The sequence below is a fragment of the Melanotaenia boesemani genome, chromosome 14, assembly GCF_017639745.1.
Source record: "Melanotaenia boesemani isolate fMelBoe1 chromosome 14, fMelBoe1.pri, whole genome shotgun sequence".
Classification (NCBI taxonomy): domain Eukaryota; kingdom Metazoa; phylum Chordata; class Actinopteri; order Atheriniformes; family Melanotaeniidae; genus Melanotaenia; species Melanotaenia boesemani.
In genome coordinates, this window is record NC_055695.1 from 35,421,311 (window position 1) to 35,441,732 (window position 20,422).

The following is a 20,422-nucleotide window of genomic DNA, read 5'->3' on the forward strand; positions in this document are numbered from 1 at the left end:
TTCAAGTATTTATTGTCATTGTCACAAAAACAACGAAATTACGTTTGGAGCATCCACATGTAGTTGATAAAGTGCAAAAAAAAATTGGTAAGTGCTAGCCCAGTGTAATAAATAACCCCAATATAACCCGGGTGTAAACATTAGCACAGTTAGCACAGTATGACATCAGTACAGCATATTGGCAGCAGCAACAGGGCGATGATAAAGTGTATTGGAGAGCGGGGACATTCAGGCAGATACAGTACATGAAGATAGTGACATTATGCAGCAATGCAAAACCAGTTCAGTGCTATTGATCGGTGGGTGTGGTTATTGTCCATGGGAGGGTGGCAGAAAGGGGAGGGGGACAGTGTTCAGAAGTCTTACAGCTTGAGGGTACAGGCTGTTGGCCAATCTGGATGTTCTGGCCTTTATGGCCCTGTACCTTCTCCCTGAGGGCAGCAGGTGGAAGAGGTGATGAGCTGGGTGGTACTGGTCCCGCAGGATGTTGCGCACTCTTCTCAGACAGCGAGTGGGGTAGATGGTGCTAATCTCTGGGAGAGCCATCCCGATGACCTTCCCCGCTGTTTTCACCACCTGCTGAAGTGCCTGCTGGTCAGCCTTAGTGCAGCTGGAGAACCACACTAAAAACCCATATGTCAGCACACTACTGATGGCACAGTTGTAAAAGTTCACCATCAGGCATCTGGGGATACGAGCGCTCCTCAGCTTCCTCAGGTAATATAGGCGTTGTTGGGCTTTTCCCACAGCTGAGGCGATGTGAGTACCCCAGGACAGGTCCTCAGTCACTGTCACCCCCAGAAACTTAAAACTGCTCACCCTCTCCACCACGTCAGTGCCAATGAAGAGAGGTTGGTGGTTGTTTCGTCCTTTCTTTCGGAAATCCACGACTATCTCTTTGGTCTTCTTGATATTTAGGGCCAAGTTGTTGTTATGGCACCAAGACACCAGATGTTGCACCTCAGTCCTGTAGTATGTCTCATTGTCCTTGGTGATAAGTCCGAGCACTGTGGTGTCATCGGCAAACTTAACAATGAGGTTGGACGAGGAGGTGGCAGAACAGTCGTGGGTGGACAGAGTGTAGAGCAGGGGGCTCAAAACACACCCTTGGGGGGCCCCGGTGTTGATGACAAGGGTGGAGGAGGTGTTATTACCCACTCTAACACTCTGCGTGCGATTAGTTAAGAAGTCCACAATCCAATTGCACAGGGTGGTATTGAGTCCCAGCTGATGGAGTTTGGACCGCAGTTTAAACGGCCGGATGGTATTAAAAGCCGAACTGTAGTCTACAAAGAGGAGCCGTGCATAGCTGTTCCTGTTCTCCAGGTGCTCCAGTACCGTGTGCAGCACCGTAGCGATGGCATCCTCAGTTGAGCGGTTCTCTCTGTAGGCGAATTGGTGTGGATCCAGTAATGGTGATATAACGGCTTTTATGTGCTTGATAACCAATCTCTCCAGGCATTTGGCAGGAATAGAGGTGAGTGCCACAGGTCTGTAATCATTAAGACATGTGATGTTTGGCTGTTTCGGGAGGGGAACGATTGTGGCAGCCTTGAAGCAGGCTGGGACCAGAGCGCAGGACAGTGAAGTGTTGTAGATGGAGGTGAACACATCTGCCAGCTCCGCAGCACAGTCTTTGAGTACACGGCCCAGCACTCCGTCTGGTCCGGCTGCTTTCCTGATGTTAATGCCTTGGAAGACACGTCTCACCTCGTGTGTGCTCAGGACCGGAGCAGGATCTGTGGAGGGGAGAGGGGGAAGGGCAGGGTCAGTATTGTCCCTGTCGAAACGGGCATAGAAGCGGTTTAAGTCCTCAGCCAAGGTGGGACAGTCAGCTGAGGGTGACGGTGGTTTCCTCCCATAGTCCGTAATGGCCCTGATGCCCTCCCAGACCTGCCTAGAGTCTGTGGCGTTGTCAAATCTGGCCTCAATGCGCCTCTTGTGTTGTTGTTTGGCAGCATTGATGCCTCTCCTCAGGTCAGCCCTGGCAGCGCTGTACGCCCCCTGGTCCCCAGAGGTAAAAGCTAAATTCCTTTTCCGGATAAGTTGTTGTACTCCATGTGTCATCCAGGGTGGTGTGTTGGGAAATACACGGTATTGTTTCCAGAATGTAACTTGGTCCACACAGAAGCCGATATAGGCCAGAACAGTGGAGGTGTAATTATCCAGTGCATCACGATTATCGGTGCCCTGTTCTCTGAATACATCCCACTCCGTGCATTGGAAACAATCTTGGAGCAAAGGAATTGCGTCCTCTGGCCATATTCTCACTGTGCTGACTGTGGTCCCCGTGCTCTTGATCTTTGGTGTGTACCGTGGGTGTAGCAGGAGAGAAAGGTGGTCTGAAAGACCCAGGTGGGGATAGGCCTGGGCTTTGTATGCATCTGCTACATTAGTATACACCTGGTCCAAAGTTATATCTCCTCTAGTAGCACACTTCACATTTCGATGGAATTTGTGAAGCACTGATTTCAGATCTGCGTGATTATAGTCCCCAGCTGCGATAAAAACACTGTCTGGGTGTGCTACTAGGCTGTTGTTAATACTACTGCTCACTTGTGCTAGCGCTAGCTTAGTATTAGCGTCAGGTGGTATGTAAACAGCACCAATGTAAGCAGCAGAGAATTCGCATGGGAGATAGATTGGCCGACACTTTAACAGCAACAATTCTGCATCTGGGCTACACAGTTCATTCATTACCGTCACGTTAGTGCACCAGCAGTTGTTGATGTAAATGCATAGTCCTCCGCCCGTCTTCTTACCAGAGTCCGCGGTCCTGTCGGCTCGGTAGGCGGTGCGACCAGCCAACTCTATGGCCGTGTCCGGAACGGAGCCGTCTAGCCAGGTCTCACAAAAAATCATGCAGCAACAGTTTTTGATGGCCCTCCGCATGTTCATTAGCAGCCGAATCTCGTCCAGTTTGTTCCGGATAGACCGTGCGTTTGAGAGAAAGATGGTCGGGAGCGGTGGTTTAAACGGGCTAGCCTTTAGCCTGGCCCACAGGCCCCCCCGCTTGCCTCTCTTTCGACTCCGCTCACAGCGTCTCCTCCTCCGGCCTTCAGCTGCGGGTGTCCCGGGAGGCGATCTGGTGATCTCTGGAGGGATTAAAAACTCGGCTGGCAGGTGATGTACTCCGCTGTTTAGTTGTAGGAGATCACTTCTGCTGTACTGAAATGTCCCAAAACTGTATGAGATAATGCACAGCACCACCAATAAAGTGCAAAAACTACGGTGGTAGCAGGAGCTCCAGGCCGCTGCGTCTGTGCGCGCCGCCATCAAATCTTGAGTGAAATCACATGGCCACGATGAAAGGTGACACTCATCAGGTATCATCTTTTGAAAATAGCATTACTGTAATGAATGGTTATTTACAAGCCTTTCCATTTTAGTGTGTAGTTGATTTTTCTTTTCTTTGTATCTCACTTGCTTTCCACAGGCTGGTGTGCAGCTGAAAGCACAGTGTCGTTACCTGGCCATGTGGAGGACTGCAGTCATCAGATGCTGTGCAGGAAGTGGTGGCTTCAAAATGCAAACCAGGGGCCGTAGAAATCACTTGTATGCATTTCAAGTGGGACTCTGCCCTCCATAGATTTTGTAATAAGGTATTCAGTGATTTTTAAGGTATTTAAGTAATGACATATTTAAAAAGTTATCAAGTATTATTACTGTTTAAGTAATAAGATGTTTGATGAGTTATGCTTACATCAGAAGACTTTAAAAGGATTTGGAAAAGACTCTAGAAAACTACCAGCTCACACCTGCTCACATCTAACGACAAGTGCCAAGTCTCAGATTGAGATTAGACAAAGACCGTGAATCACTATTTACTAGACTCCAACTAGATTCTTTTAGCATTTTTTGTGATATTTTCAGGGCTTAAAGTATTCCGGCGCCATGCCGGATCTCCGGCTTTTCACTATGATTCAGGAAAGAAAACAAACAAAAAAAAATGTTAACTGTGTATAAAGTGGTTGAGACTCTGAATTGTAGAAAATGAATTGAACAATGAACAATGTTAAAGTCAGAAATTCCACGTATTCATCTTGGAAAATAAGCAGAACTTGCTGCTGCATGTATTCAGGGTTCAGCAAACAATGACAATATACCACACTTTGTTTTCTCCGCCGAGTTCACCTGTAGCATGAACGTTTTCTCCGAGTGGTCTCCAAATCTTTTTAAGGTGGAATTAGGCTTCAGAATAGTGCCAAATGTAACATTATATTGACAAAGATACTTTTTTGTTTTTTGACAAAAAACACTATTCTGAGACCTAATTCCTAATTCATAGACGTTCCTACTCCAACACACCTGATTCAAATGAATGAACTTCTTCATCCAGTTCTTTGCAGCCTGTTAACGAGCCATTCATTTAATTCAGGTGTTAAAGTAGGGTTAAATCTAATACATGCAGGGCAGGGGGGCCTGAGGACCTGGATTGGGAAACACTGCTTTAAAGGGGGTGGAGTGGATACAAGGAAGTAGATGGCCATTCATCTTTAAAACATGTCTCACCTGAACAAACTGCAGCCATTTCAAGCAACATTTTTTGTTTTATAGACAATTACAGGGCCCATGATCAGCTATTGATATGTTAAAACAATTATTCTGAGACCAAATTCCACTTTAGGCAAAGCAAGGCAGTTTATTTGTACAGCACATTTCATGTACAGGACAATTCAAAGTGTTTTACATAAAACAAAGATATTACAGATATTTAGAATAGTAAAAGGCATCAACACATTATCACAATAAAATAATAAATTACATTAAAATGATTAAAAGCAAAATAAGTTAAAAAAGTTACCGTGTAGATTTCATGCATAGTCGCATGAGAAAAGAAATGTTTTTAACTTGGATTTAAAAATGTCTACTTTTGGTGAAAGTTTAATCTCCACTGGCAGTTTGTTCCACTTGTTTGCAGCATAACAGCTAAATGCTGCTTCTCCATGTTTAGTCTGGACTCTGGTCTGGACTCTGGTCTGGACTCTAGTCTGACCTCTAGTACCAGAGTCTTTGGATCTAAGAGCTCTGCTAGGTTTATATTCTCTGAACATATAACAGATGTATTCTGGGCCTAAACCATTCTGGGATGTAAACAAGCAGAAGGGTTTTAAAATCTATTCTGTGACTGACTGGAAGCCAGTGTAAAAATTTCTAAACTGGTGTGATGTGTTCAGATCTCTTAGTCCTGGTTAAAACTCTAGCAGCAGCGTTCTGGATGAGCTGCAGATGTTTAATGCTCTTTTTAGGAAGTCCTGTTAAAAGACCATTACAGTAATCCAGCCTACTGGAGATGGATGCATGGATGAGTTTCTCTTGGTCTTTCTGGGAGACTAAACTTTTAATTCTGTTGAAGTTTCTGGTAAAAAGCTTCTTAGTGAAGCTTTGATGTGGCTGCTGAAAGTCAGGTCTGAGTCTATCAACACTCCAAGGTTACCAACTTGGTCGGTGATTTTAAGAGCCTGAGTCTCCAGGTGTTTACCAATGCTGACCCTCTTCTCTTTCTACCCAACAGAATAATCTCAGTTTTGTCTTCATTTAATTGTAGAAAATTCTCCTTCATCCAGGTGTTTATTTGCTCCAGAGTCTGACACAGTAAGTCTATTGGACTACAGTCATCTGGTGACAGAGACTTTAAAAGAATAAGAGGTGGTGTAAGGTACTACTTGGCCAGTAATGTGCACAGTTTAACTCTTGATTGATATAAGACCATTTTAATGTAGATTCTGCATTTTATTAACAAGAAATGTACTAGTAATGTTGCTAGTAATGTTTTACTAGCAACTGGGAAAGGCTGCATGAGCAACGAGCAAGACTGTAGCTCACCATCAAAACCATTTCTAGTGATAATTGTTGGACTAACAGATCGAAAGGTATAAACCAGCTAGGTAAAGAAGCCAATAAAACAGGAAAAAAGCAGAAATTCTGTGTAATAAATGTCAGTCCAAACATAAAAAGGTTGCTTTTACTGGCCAAACTACCAGCAGCATGTCAACCTAAAGAACATGTTAACTAGAACCTGTGGTGGTGAACCCAGGGGCACCTAACTGGCCTCATGTGGTCCTTTATAGACCTGCTGGTCCGTTATCTCTGAGAGATGTAGGTGCTTGGTCACAGCGGTGAACCCAATGCACCAGAAACCACTCTGTCCTCCTTATTTTTGAGTTTTCCATCAGTGATTCTCAACATGTGGGTCGCGGGCCTTTCCCAGTTCTCCCATTCATTGCTCCAGACCAGGGTCTATGAAGAGGGGAATACACCTCAGGTTGCAGTCAGGTTTCCTTGAAAAGACAAAAAAGTCTCCCTTTGTACTGGATGTCTTTTTTAATCCAGGCGGTCCGGATCACCAGTTTTTTTGTCTTTTTTTTTTTTTTTTTTTTTTTTTTTCTTTTTAACCTGTCTTGTCCAGCATCGTTGCAAACAGAATGATTGTCTGGCTGCCGTCTGGTGCTGGGCAATTTTACTCTATCAAGCAGGGATTTATACTACATGTATAAAGTCCCTCTTGATGACATGAGAAACTTTATTAAATCAGACTCTTAATGCTGGACTCGCCCGGAGCAGGCACCCCAACCCAGGCACGCCACGAACCCCCCCAGGGGCCAGGTCACCAGCCCAAGGGGCCACTTTCCTCTTTCTGAGTGGGAGGGGGGCGAGGCAAAGGAAGGGAACCCCAGGCCCACGCCCCCAACACCCGGCCAGGGCGCCCCCCAGAGGACACGTCTTAACCCCCTGCAAACGCACACACACTTTTTTTTTTTTTTTTTTTTTTTTTTTTTTTTCCCCCAGCCACTCACACACCCTCTCACACACCTCTATACACCAACACCTCAATACGTGCACATACCTCCACACACACACTTCACGCACATACCTATAAACACACACACCGGTGCCCACATACACACACACTCTCATACCCCTCCATACACATACACCACTACACACGCACTCACATACATACCTGCATATACACACAAGCACCTCCATACATACTCACGCCTCCACCCACTCCTTCACTCCTCCACACACACCTCGACCTCCACGTGCACACACTCATATATACACACCTTCACACACACCCACACACACATCCCACATAGACCTCCACACACACACCCGCACACCACTCACACACACATACACGCACACACCTAGACCTTCATACACACCCACATACACATACAGCACACACATCCCTCTACACCCACCCACACACCAGCATACCTACAGACACACACACATACACACCCACCTATATACAAACACACCCCCACCCAGGTTCCGGGGCTGCGACCAAGCACCAGGGCACGGACCAACCCCCGGCACGGCACATCCGGACGGGCCCAGCCCCCCCCAGCAGCGGCAGACCCCCCACCCCCAGGAGAGGGGGGAGACCCGACACCCCAGAGCCCGGGGCCCCCACCCGGCCCACCCCGGGCCCGACCGGCCACCCGGCCAGGGGCCGACGGACACCGACCCAGGCACCCCGGCAGCCACCCCCCACCGCCACGAGGCAGCCCCACCCCGGGGCCCACCCAATGCCGCCCGCCCAGACCGGAACCCCCAGCCGACCCAGCAGCGGAGCAGCCGAGATCCCCACCCAGGAGACAACCGGAGACCCGAAGCCACCAGGGACCCCCACCCATATCCACCCCCATCCCAGCGAAGCCGCAATCCTCCACCTACATTAGGTGATGTAGCCAGTCACAGGGGACCAGAGGGAATGAAAGTCATCTGATTGGTTCCTGGAGGAGGCAGACATTGTCTCAATGCTGATGTGATCTAACAGGAGATTTCTAAACTGCTGGATAGACAAATTATTCTTATCTTTCCAGTTCACAAGAATAGTTTTCTTTGCGATGCATAAGACTGCGAGGACCAAGTTTATGGAGTGTATTCCTATGTTAGTGTCACCCAGGTCGCCCAGTAGGCAAAGTGTGGGGTTTGCAGAAAAACTGGTTTTAAACCATTTTGAGAGATCTTCACACACCTTAATCCAGAACCTTTGGACAGGTGTGCAGGACCACAGCGCATGGATGTAGCTATCAGAAGTGTTCTCAGAGCAGTGTGGGCAGATATCTGATGGTGAAAGGCCCATCCTGAACATCCTGTGTCCTGTATAATGAGTTCTATGGAGAATTTTGAATTGTATTAGTTGTATATTTGAATTCTGAGTCATTTTAAACGTGTTTAAACATATTTGTGACCATCTTTTCTGATCAAAGTTATTAGATAAATCATCTTCCCATTTTAAAGTTGGGAGAGATATCCTGTCTTCTAGCTTTGCAAGTAATCTATATATTTTTGATAATAATTTTGGAGTATTAAGATTCAAGAATTCTGCTATTCTGACAGGAAGCTGCAAGTCTAACTGTACAGGGGTATACTTCTTACATATAATTGATTTTAGTTGGTGGTACTCTAAGAATTTATTGCTGTTGATTCCATACTGTGAGACAATTGTGTTGAAAGATACAAAGTTTCCATTTTCTATTATCTGTCCTAACTGTTGTATTCCTTTAGTCTTCCATTGAGTGAAGTTTATCATCTTTTTGTTCTGCAGGATGTCAGGGTTGTTCCAGATGGGTGTAAGTCTACATGGAAAGAGGGAAGATCTGGTTATCTTACAGAATTCCCACCAAGCCATTAAGGAAAAACGGATGTTAAGGCTTTTAAAGCACTTATATGGTTTAATGGTTGAGCTGATGAACGGCAGGTCAGAGATGACTAAGTCCTCACACAAAGCCTGCTCCCCATCTAGCCACGGCTCATCCAGATAACTGGGTTTGAGCCACTTTGAGATGTACTGCAGCCTGTTAGCTATAAAGTAGTGATTAAAGTTTGGTAGGTCCAGTCCTCCTCTATCTTTAGTCTGCTGTAAGGTTTTAAGACTGATACGTGACGGCTTGTTTTTCCAAAGAAACTTAGATATGAAAGAGTCCAGAGATTTAAACCAACTGGTGGAGGGTTTAGTGGGTATCATTGAAAATAAATAATTAACTTTAGGTAGAATCATCATCTTAATGGTGGCAACTCTCCCCATTAGTGAGATGGGTAAGCGCCTCCACCGTAAGAGATCATCTTCTATTGTTTTTAGTAGCTGAACATAGTTTAATTTTGTTAAATCTGATAATCTGGGGGAAATATTTATACCTAAATATCTAATGTTTCCTGTCTGTATTTTGATATTAGGGATGTTTTGTAGGTCACAGTTGATGGACATGGCTGTAGTCTTAGACCAGTTAATAGAATAATCAGATATTGATGAGAACTTATTAATAACTGTGATTGTCTCAGAGAGTGATGTTTGTGAGTTCTGAAGGAAGAGTAATACATCATCTGCATAAAGACTTATTTTATGTTCTATATTTTTGCCCTGGATTCCTTTAATTTCTATATTTTGTCTAATAGCAGCTGCTAACGGCTCTATGAAAATGGCAAAAAGTGAGGGGGAGAGTGGACAGCCCTGTCTGGTGCCTCTCTGTAAGCGGAAGCTTGGAGAAGTTTGATCGTTGGTTTTCACACATGCATTTGGGTTATTATATAATATTTTAATCCACTCTATGAAAGCAGGTCCAAACCCAAATTTGTCTAGTGTTGCAAATAGAAACTTCCAGTTTACCCTGTCGAAGGCTTTTTCTGCATCTAGAGAAATGATTGTGGATTCTAGATTATGTAAAGTAGAGTAATCTATGAGGTTAATTAGTCTACGCGTGTTAGTAGATGAATGTCGACCTTTTATAAAACCTGTCTGGTCCGGATGTATTATAAGAGGGGTTATTTTTTCTATCCTTCTGGCAAGACCTTTACTAATTATTTTCAGGTCTACATTTATTAAAGATATGGGACGGTAACTGGATGGAAGTGTGGGGTCTTTGCCTGGTTTTAGCAATAGTGTTATATTAGCTAAGTTCATATTTTGCGGTATTTTTTGTTTTTCCTGTATTTCTAACAACATATTATAAAATGTAGGAGCTAGCGTTGTCCAGAATTCCTTGTAAAATTCTGCTGAGTAACCATCTGGACCCGGGGCTTTATTGTTGGGCATATGTTGGAGAGCTTCGTGGAGTTCATCTACAGTAATAGGTGCATCTAAATTTATTTTATTTTCATTTTTTAGTTTTGGTAGATTAATGTTGTTTAAAAATTGTTCAATATGTTCATCTGTTGGATTAATCTGTGATTCATATAATGTTTTATAGAAGCTTCTAAACGTGTCATTTATCTTGTCTGGGTCATGGCTGATGTTTCCGTCTTGATCTTTAACAGAGGAGATTGTTGTTTTCTCCTTGTTTGTTTTTAGTTGATTTGCTAAAAACTTTCCAGATTTGTTACTATGTTCAAAGTTCTCCAAGCGAAGTCTTTGCACTAAAAACTGTGTTTTTTTATCTATAATTTCTTTAAGCTGCAATTTAGTTTTCCTTATATTATTCATTGTGTGCTCTTCGGGGGAAATGCGGTAAGCCTCCTCCAATGATTTAATCCTGAGTTCTAATTCTAAAACTCTTGCTGTTTCCTTCTTCTTCTTATGTGAGGAGAAGGAAATTATTTTCCCTCGCATTACTGCTTTTCCTGCTTCCCAAAGGAGACACGCTGAAGTTTCAGGCATGTCATTTTTTTCTATATAAATTGACCATTCTTTTTTAAAATAATCAATAAACTCAGGATCTTTCAATAAAGAGGTATTAAATCTCCAGCTTTTACCAATCGGTTTATTATTTTTGTTTCTCAGACTGAATGAAACTGGTGCGTGATCGCTGATGCTGATTGGATGTATCTGAGTCTCTGAAATGTCGCCCATTAGTGAGTTACTATTTAAAATATAATCTATTCTAGAGAAGGAGTGGTGAACTGAAGAGAAGAAGGTGTATTCTCTTAGTTTAGGATGGTGAGAGCGCCAAGCATCGCAAAGACCAAAATCCTTCATGTACTGTTTGATAGTTTCTGACGACTGCCAGACTCGATGACTACCTGATGTGCTGCAGCGATCTTGTTCAGTCAAGACTACATTAAAATCACCAGCTAGCACTATTCTGTTATCTGAATAATTCTGGAGTGTAGCAAACAGGGAGTGGAAAAAGGAGGGATCATCTGCATTGGGGCCGTACACATTGGTAATACATAATTTGATATTACAAATAGATAATAAAGTTATCAGAAATCTGCCTTCCGGATCCACTACTGTGCTATCTATGTCAAAATTTAGTCTCTTATTAATAAGAGTAGCTACTCCTCTCTGCCTAGAATTATAACAGGCTGAGTAAACATGAGGAAACTGAGTTGTTTGAAGAAGATCTATGGTTGAGTTTGTTAAATGAGTCTCTTGTAGTAAGACAATGTCAGCCTGCAGCTCCTGTAATTTATTAAAGATCTTCAACCTCTTCTCCCTGGAACCGGCTCCATGTACATTCCAACAGACGATTTTTAACATGGTTATTGTGAACGGTTTAATGCTTAATGCATGTTACTGACGCGTGTGTCTTTGTGCACCCCTCTGCGTGTTCGCGCGTGTTTGCTTGCAGCCTGATTGCGCGCGTTTGTCCGTATGTTAAATGTCCGTATATGTAGTCTACCTTAATGCGTGTTCTCTCATACAGTAAACGCGAGTGTTTATATGTATCATGTATGGTGCGGCTGTGCGTCCTGACGGTGTTGCGTGCGCTGCTGATATTACGAGCTGGATTACAATTAACAGTGAAGACGTGAAATAGAAAGATAGTGAAAAGTGAAAAGTGAGAAGAGTGGTAAAACAAAAAAAAATACATTGATCTAGGTGTAGAGGCTGTGGTGAGACGAGCAGTGTGTTCTACTGTCAGTGATCTATAATGGCGAGTTAAGAGTGATCATTTGGAGAGATTGACTTACAGCACCTGGGATCAGAAGAGCCACGGAGTGATGTCCGGGTCGCGGTACAGTTGTCCATTAATAAACAGTTTATCCACCGCGATGACAGCGCGAGCGCCATTGGCGATCGATTTCCTCCTGATGGGAAACAGGACTCTCCGTCGGTCCAGAATCTCTCTCGGATATTGGTCGTTTACTCCGAAGTTGGTCCCCTTCAGTTCGCGGCCCTGGTTCTTCACCTGCTCCTTCTGTTTGAAGCTGACGAACTTCGCTACTATGGGTCTTGGTCTGCTGGACCCGGGTTTCCTCCCGCCGAGCCGATGGACTCTGTGAAAGGAGATGTTTTTCACCGTTTCCTCCGGGAGCTTCAGGTGGGTTTTGATGAAGTTTTTCACCGTGGTCTCGGGGTCCTCCTCCGTCTGCTCTGGAATCCCTGCAAATACCAGGTTCTCTCTCATGCTCCGCGCCTGCAGATCGATCACCGTTTCCTTAATCTTCTTATTTTCATCTGAGAGACGGGTCAAGCCCTCGGTGAGGGATTTTACCGTCTCTCTGAGACCGGCATTTTCTGCAGCCAGACTTTCCACCTGCTTCTGGCTGAATTCTAATGATTCACGTAGCGCCTGGAACTCCTTGTGGAGAATTTCTACCAGACTCAAACGCGCATCAAAACTACTGAGTTTCTTATCTATGGAGATCAGAACATCTGTTGAGTCGTTCCCCGTTGGTGAAATAGCTCCAGGTGAATCTTCATTTCGCTGTCTCTTGGACTTGGATGAGGTGGAGGGGGTGGAGGTGTAGCTTGGTTTCCCCATGACGATTCTGTCGTAACAACGATCTATAAAATCTGTCAGGCTGGCCAAATCCTCCCCGCTGTGCTCCAGAGTGGACCTTTTAAAGACACTATTTTCCTACTTTAAAGAATATTTTGATTAAGTTGGCACAAAGTACAATCGAATGAAAGTAGAAATGTTTGGGCGCGCCTAGTTTGAATCTGCCGTCTCCCCCGGAACTACGTCACCTACAGCATTAGCGTCACTTACCTGCCACCAGCGACCTTACCTGCCACCAGCCCGACCTCACCTCTCACCAGCCCGACCTCACCTCACCAGCCCGACCTCACCAGTTCTTTTGTCTTAAACTCAAGAAAACATATAACTACAGATCGGGGGCTAGAGTCCTGTGGTGGTTTAGGACCAAGGGAGCAGTGGCATCGTTGTATTCCCAGGGGGGTGTCAGGGAGGGTCAGTTCAGTTTTTATGAATCCTTCAATAAAATCTGTGATGTCTCCTTCTGCGCCCTCCTTCATGCCGTGAATGCGGATATTATTCCTCCTCGAACGGGCCTCCAAATCCGTAAGCTGTGTTTGAAGGCGGTCTTGTTATTCAAGTGTGTATGAAAGCTCTTATTTAACATTGGCGCTGAAATCCTTTTCAATCCGGTTACCTATGTAACAGGTCCTACTACTCAAGTGTCAATAACACCTCGGAAGCTTCAAATCATTAGAAAGATTTTATTAACACATGCAGAGGAACTCCTCATCAGCTTAATTCAGGCTTGTCACACACCCTACAGTTCTAGGCATAACCCCATAACCATAAACCCTAGAAATGACACATCACTGCACACGGAAGAAGTTTCCACTACAAATCCTCACACGTGAAGACACCTCAAATTCACACCGGTTTTACGGAGCCCAGGAACTGAGCTGTGTGATGACCTACTGTATTATGCTTAGACGAGGGAGTAGCCCAAACAAAACAACAAAAAACAAAAACAAAAATAAGGCAGTAGTTAGTCCACTGTACAACTACGTCTTTGCAATCACAAGCACCCCACTCAAGCGGAACTAACTACTGCAAAAGGAAAAACTAAACAAATTTAGGACAGCAGGAAACAGTGGCATTAGCCGTCCGGCAACTGAAAAAAATAAAAACATAAACACAATTAACTACACATCTGCCAATAAAACAGCTTTAATCAGTCTTTCATTAAAAATAAAATCTAAAATTAACTTTTACGTCACCTGGCGTATTGGTATCCCTCATACGCAGAAACCGTAGTGCACTGCCCTCTAAAATCCTGTGCGGCCACACTAAAATTTCAAACAATCATTAAAATATCAAGCAATGTGGTTATCGATAAGAAACACTGATTTTACAAACCAAGACTGCTTACCAAGCTCACCCTCGACATGAGGCTCACCTCATCACCCAACCTCAATAGGTTACAGCTGGCCTTTCCCTCCACTTCCTGCCTCTTTTATCCACTTCCTTCCCCATCAGGAAGTTAACTCCCAACCCCCAGGTGGCACTTGTTACACCTATTTCTTTCATGTCGGAGGTAATGGTGTTGAGCGCGTGATGCAGCTCATCTCTGAAATCTGAACGTTCTTTTTTGATCTCTCCTGTGGCTTTGCTAACATACTCTCTCACGTTGGTGTGTACCTCCTTTATTTCGGCAATGATGCTATGGTATGGTTGACGTGCTTCCTAGCATTAGCACCCGCAAGACAATCTTCGCTTTCGCTCAAGGTAGAATCGTCATATGGAAGGTCGAATGGACTAAAACGTCTATTTTGACGTTCGTGTTAAGATGTACAAATTTGACATCTTAAGACATAAAAAATTGGGTGCTACCAGTTGAGGGGAGTTCCTACATACAATCCCTGCAAATGATAAATTGATGTTTGTTTGTTTTTTACAAATGCCACTAGATGGCGCTGCGGTACTGCAGTTACCATTTTGGGCTAAAGACACCAATGGAACCCAGTGACACAGCACAGGACTTACAGAACACTGAGCGAGAAAGAAAAGTTGAATAACAAATCAGTCTTCAGTAAACCACTGCAAAAAACACAAACACATGCTCTCATTTTGTTTAATAGCGTTTGGCATCCAGCTTATCAGTCTTTGTCAGACACATGACCTAACTAGTCGACACACCCCCCCTGCGTCATATCAGTTGTATCTCGGATATAAACAAGCAACACCAGGAGCAGTACTTTAGTTACTAATACGTTTTAAAACCGTTTACTCGGTCGTCAATATGAATAAAAAGAGGAATGGTGAGAGGATACCGTACAGGGACAAGCTTATCAGATCGGATCGGTATTTGGCCAAACTGTAAACAATCAATAACGTAGATCCTTACGACCTTAAAGCAAAGGAACAGAGCTCCGATGCTACATTACTACCTCCAACCTCATCGCTGGACATAAGCTACCTCGTTTATGGTATCAGTGTTTACACGTATGAACAGTTCAGAAACTATAAATCTCTGGAATGTCTGGGTGCAGATCTATTCACATTTCCACCGCAGGACTGAACAACACCGTCTCACTGCAAAGGTAAGCTCACCTGCTGTTAGTGAAGCATAAATGATTCATGTGCTTTTACAATGTTGTAAAAGAAACAACTTCATATTTATATTACACAACTCTGAAAAAGGTTTAAATGATGTAATAATCCGACCACATGTTCATACAACATAATTACTGAAGCTAACACATCAGTCTGGCATCAGCCTGTAAACCAGAACCTGTAATAATATAAACATCCTTATAAAAGAAGCTAAATAAAGCAAACGGTTGAACATGGTTGTTTGTCTGCCAGTGTGTCTACAGGTCCTCCCAACACCTGACTGACTCTCGACTGAAGCTCTGGTCATCATGGAGGTCTGGTCATCATGGAGGTCTACAGCCTGCAGCAGATAAAGAAGATTTCTGGATCTGCTTCATGGAGGTCTACAGCCTGCAGCAGATAAAGAAGACTTCTGGATCTGCTTCATGGAGGTCTACAGCCTGCAGCAGATAAAGAAGACTTCTGGATCTGCTTCATGGAGGTCTACAGCCTGCAGCAGATAAAGAAAACTTCTGGATCTGCTTCATGGAGGTCTACAGCCTGCAGCAGATAAAGAAGACTTCTGGATCTGCTTCATGGAGGTCTACAGCCTGCAGCAGATAAAGAAGACTTCTGGATCTGTTTCATGGAGGTCTACAGCCTGCAGCAGATAAAGAAGACTTCTGGATCTGCTTCATGGAGGTCTACAGCCTGCAGCAGATAAAGAAGACTTCTGGATCTGTTTCATGGAGGTCTACAGCCTGCAGCAGATAAAGAAGACTTCTGGATCTGCTTCATGGAGGTCTACGGCCTGCAGCAGATAAAGAAGACTTCTGGATCTGCTTCATGGAGGTCTACGGCCTGCAGCAGATAAAGAAGACTTCTGGATCTGCTTCATGGAGGTCTACGGCCTGCAGCAGATAAAGAAGACTTCTGGATCTGCTTCATGGAGGTCTACAGCCTGCAGCAGATAAAGAAGACTTCTGGATCTGCTCTCATTGGTCCTCTTGGTGACTCATTTACACATAGTTTGCAGTTTTTACCACAATTGCTCATTATATTGTTTCAGTGTTGAACTTGCCATCAAAGATGTGAAATTCTTTCTCTACATTACTTGAAGATATTACACCACAACTTCAGTGTTTTATTATATCACCGGGCATGTGCATAGCTGTATTTTCTTTTATAAAATTTGATCTGTTTAACGCTGTGCTGCTGCTGTTTATTCTGACTGAGAATTTCAATAAAAACTTATATTAAAAAGTACAACTGTCAAGCTTCTCATCTGGTTAACAATCATGTTTCTATTCAATGTTTATTTCCACAAGATTTATAATATAATGTAAATTTAATGTCATTTTATTATTAAACTGACACTGGTTATTTATGTTCTTAAGAGGCAACGAAAAGGCAAAATACTTCAAAAACACACTTTATTATTCATGTTTAAGTCATGAACAAAAACAAAAATAAATACACTGCACAAATAATATAAAAAAAACTTCCAGCTCACTGTACACACATATCATCTTCATCAACATCTTCATCATGTGTCTTATCCTCTGATCAGCTGATCTCCATCTTCTCCGGCCTCTCTGGTCTGTATCTGAAGCTTTCCTTTCCAGCATCAGGAGTCCTCTTCATGGTCTGTAGATCTCCAGGGTCTGCATCCTGGTGGACTCCATCTCTGCTGCTGCAGCGTCTCTTTACTCAGCTGATCCGTCTTCTTCGTCTTGCAGAGCGTGCAGCGTTTGTGGGTGGAACTGATGTGTCCTAGAAGCAGGGATGGTGTCCAGTCTGAGCCTCCATCATTTCTTAAGCTGGTTGACCTGCAATCACATGTTTGGTGTTATTAAAAACTAGTTAACACTGGATGCTTCCATTACATTTCACAATCTGAACCACTTAATCCAACCAGTTAACTATCCTATCAGATCTCACAGAGCACTCTTGGTATTTACCTGTATCTCTAAAATCATTCACTCTGTGATGTTTTATATGAAGATGATTAAATAAAATAAGCTATGATCAAACACAAACAGATGAACTCATTTCTATTTCCCTCCCTCTGTCATGGCTCTGTGTGTATGTGTGTCTGAGTTTGCAGGTTGGGCTGAGCAGGTTGCCATGGGGACGGAGGGCGGAGGCTGGAGCCTCAATTGACACCACTTGCAGATCATCAGCGTGCTCGTTAGCCGGCTCTACTCCCGGCTATTTAGATTCATGCAGGTTGTCATTCTATGCAGCTTGGTAATCAGGCCTCTTCCACGATTTCTGCGATCCAGAATCTGGACTACTCCTCATATCAAGCCGCCTGCTTGCCTGCTCGGCCTGCCTGCCTGCTCGCCCTGCCTGCAAGCAAGCTCATATCACCCTCCACAGAGAGCATCTCCTGGTTCACCCCTCCATCGTCAGTCTCACTCTGGAACACAGTAAGCCGCTGCCTAGCTGACACAACCCGGTACCTTCTCTGAACCGCAGTAACCCTCTGTCCTTTCATAGGAAGAGTTGCCCGGACCTGGACAAAGCCACATACACTTCTTATCAATAAACATTGTTTGCACCTTTCCCCTTGCCTTTCTGAGTGATCTGCTTTTGGGTCCGCTTCCTTGTACCACGTCCGCTGGCCATGTCACCCTCTTTGCCTCTAGTTTACAAGAGAAGTTAGCCAGATTGAATGTAGTGACTTTAAATAGCCAAATAAAGTTTATTCATTAACATTTGAGATCCCAGGTAAGTGACACTAATGCTGTAGGTGACGTAGTTCCGGGGGAGACGGCAGATTCAAACTAGGCGCGCCCAAACATTTCTACTTTCATTCGATTGTATTTTGTGCCAACTTAATCAAAATATTCTTTAAAGTAGGACTATAGTGTCTTTAAAAGGTACACTCTGGAGCACAGCGGGGAGGATTTGGCCAGCCTGACAGATTTTATAGATCGTTGTTACGACAGAATCGTCATGGGGAAACCAAACAACACGTCCACCCCCTCCACCACATCTAAGTCCAAGAGACAGCGAAATGAGGATTCACCTGGAGCTATTTCACCACCGGGGAACGACTCAACAGATGTTCTGATCTCTATAGATAAGAAACTCAGTAGTTTTGATGCGCGTTTGAGTCTGGTAGAAATTCTCCACAAGGAGTTCCAGGCGCTACGTGAATCATTAGAATTCAGCCAGAAGCAGGTGGAAAGTCTGGCTGTAGAAAATGCTGGTCTCAGAGAGACGGTAAAATCCCTCACCGAGGGCCTGACCCGTCTCTCAGATGAAAATAAGAAGATTAAGGAAACGGTGATCGATCTGCAGGCGCGGAGCATGAGAGAGAACCTGGTATTTGCAGGGATTCCAGAGCAGACGGAGGAGGACCCCGAGACCACGGTGAAAAACTTCATCAAAACCCACCTGAAGCTCCCGGAGGAAACGGTGAAAAACATCTCCTTTGACAGAGTCCATCGGCTCGGCGGGAGGAAACCCGGGTCCAGCAGACCAAGACCCATAGTAGTGAAGTTCGTCAGCTTCAAACAGAAGGAGCAGGTGAAGAACCAGGGCCGCGAACTGAAGGGGACCAACTTCGGAGTAAACGACCAATATCCGAGAGAGATTCTGGACCGACGGAGAGTCCTGTTTCCCATCAGGAGAAAATCGATCGCCAACGGCGCTCGCGCTGTCATCGCGGTGGATAAACTGTTTATTAATGGACAACTGTACCGCGACCCGGACATCACTCCGTGGCTCTTCTGATCCCAGGTGCTGTAAGTCAATCTCTCCAAATGATCACTCTTAACTCGCCATTATAGATCACTGACAGTAGAACACACTGCTCGTCTCACCACAGCCTCTACACCTAGATCGATGTATTTTTTTCTGTTTTACCACTCTTCTCACTTTTCACTTTTCACTATCTTTCTATTTCACGTCTTCACTGTTAATTGTAATCCAGCTCGTAATATCAGCAGCGCACGCAACACCGTCAGGACGCACAGCCGCACCATACATGATACATATAAACACTCGCGTTTACTGTATGAGAGAACACGCATTAAGGTAGACTACATATACGGACATTTAACATACGGACAAACGCGCGCAATCAGGCTGCAAGCAAACACGCGCGAACACGCAAGAGGGGCGCACAAAGACACACGCGTCAGTAACACGCATGAAGCATTAAACCGTTCACAATAACCATGTTAAAAATCGTCTGTTGGAATGTACATGGAGCCGGTTCCAGGGAGAAGAGGTTGAAGATCTTTAATAAATTACAGGAGCTGCAGGCTGACATTGTCTTACTACAAGAGACTCATTTAACAAACTCAACCATAGATCTTCTTCAAACAACTCAGTTTCCTCATGTTTACTCAGCCTGTTATAATTCTAGGCAGAGAGGAGTAGCTACTCTTATTAATAAGAGACTAAATTTTGACATAGATAGCACAGTAGTGGATCCGGAAGGCAGATTTCTGATAACTTTATTATCTATTTGTAATATCAAATTATGTATTACCAATGTGTACGGCCCCAATGCAGATGATCCCTCCTTTTTCCACTCCCTGTTTGCTACACTCCAGAATTATTCAGATAACAGAATAGTGCTAGCTGGTGATTTTAATGTAGTCTTGACTGAACAAGATCGCTGCAGCACATCAGGTAGTCATCGAGTCTGGCAGTCGTCAGAAACTATCAAACAGTACATGAAGGATTTTGGTCTTTGCGATGCTTGGCGCTCTCACCATCCTAAACTAAGAGAATACACCTTCTTCTCTTCAGTTCACCACTCCTTCTCTAGACTAGATTATATTTTAAATAGTAACTCACTAATGGGCGACATTTCAGAGACTCAGATACATCCAATCAGCATCAGCGATCACGCACCAGTTTCATTCAGTCTGAGAAACAAAAATAATAAACCGATTGGTAAAAGCTGGAGATTTAATACCTCTTTATTGAAAGATCCTGAGTTTATTGATTATTTTAAAAAAGAATGGTCAATTTATATAGAAAAAAATGACATGCCTGAAACTTCAGCGTGTCTCCTTTGGGAAGCAGGAAAAGCAGTAATGCGAGGGAAAATAATTTCCTTCTCCTCACATAAGAAGAAGAAGGAAACAGCAAGAGTTTTAGAATTAGAACTCAGGATTAAATCATTGGAGGAGGCTTACCGCATTTCCCCCGAAGAGCACACAATGAATAATATAAGGAAAACTAAATTGCAGCTTAAAGAAATTATAGAT

General features: G+C 44.0%; 2 long non-coding RNA genes across 2 annotated transcripts; one reads left to right on the top strand and one right to left on the bottom strand.

The window, feature by feature from the left end:
* Positions 1–3,513: 3,513 nt before the first annotated feature.
* LOC121653313 lies at positions 3,514–18,684 on the top strand. The gene is made up of 3 exons (XR_006012780.1): positions 3,514–3,602; positions 3,969–3,970; positions 18,674–18,684. It is a non-coding gene; the product is annotated as an uncharacterized LOC121653313 (long non-coding RNA).
* LOC121653311 lies at positions 13,300–14,117 on the bottom strand. The gene is made up of 3 exons (XR_006012779.1): positions 14,026–14,117; positions 13,874–13,942; positions 13,300–13,767 (listed from the first exon to the last, which is right to left on the bottom strand). It is a non-coding gene; the product is annotated as an uncharacterized LOC121653311 (long non-coding RNA).
* Positions 18,685–20,422: the final 1,738 nt, after the last annotated feature.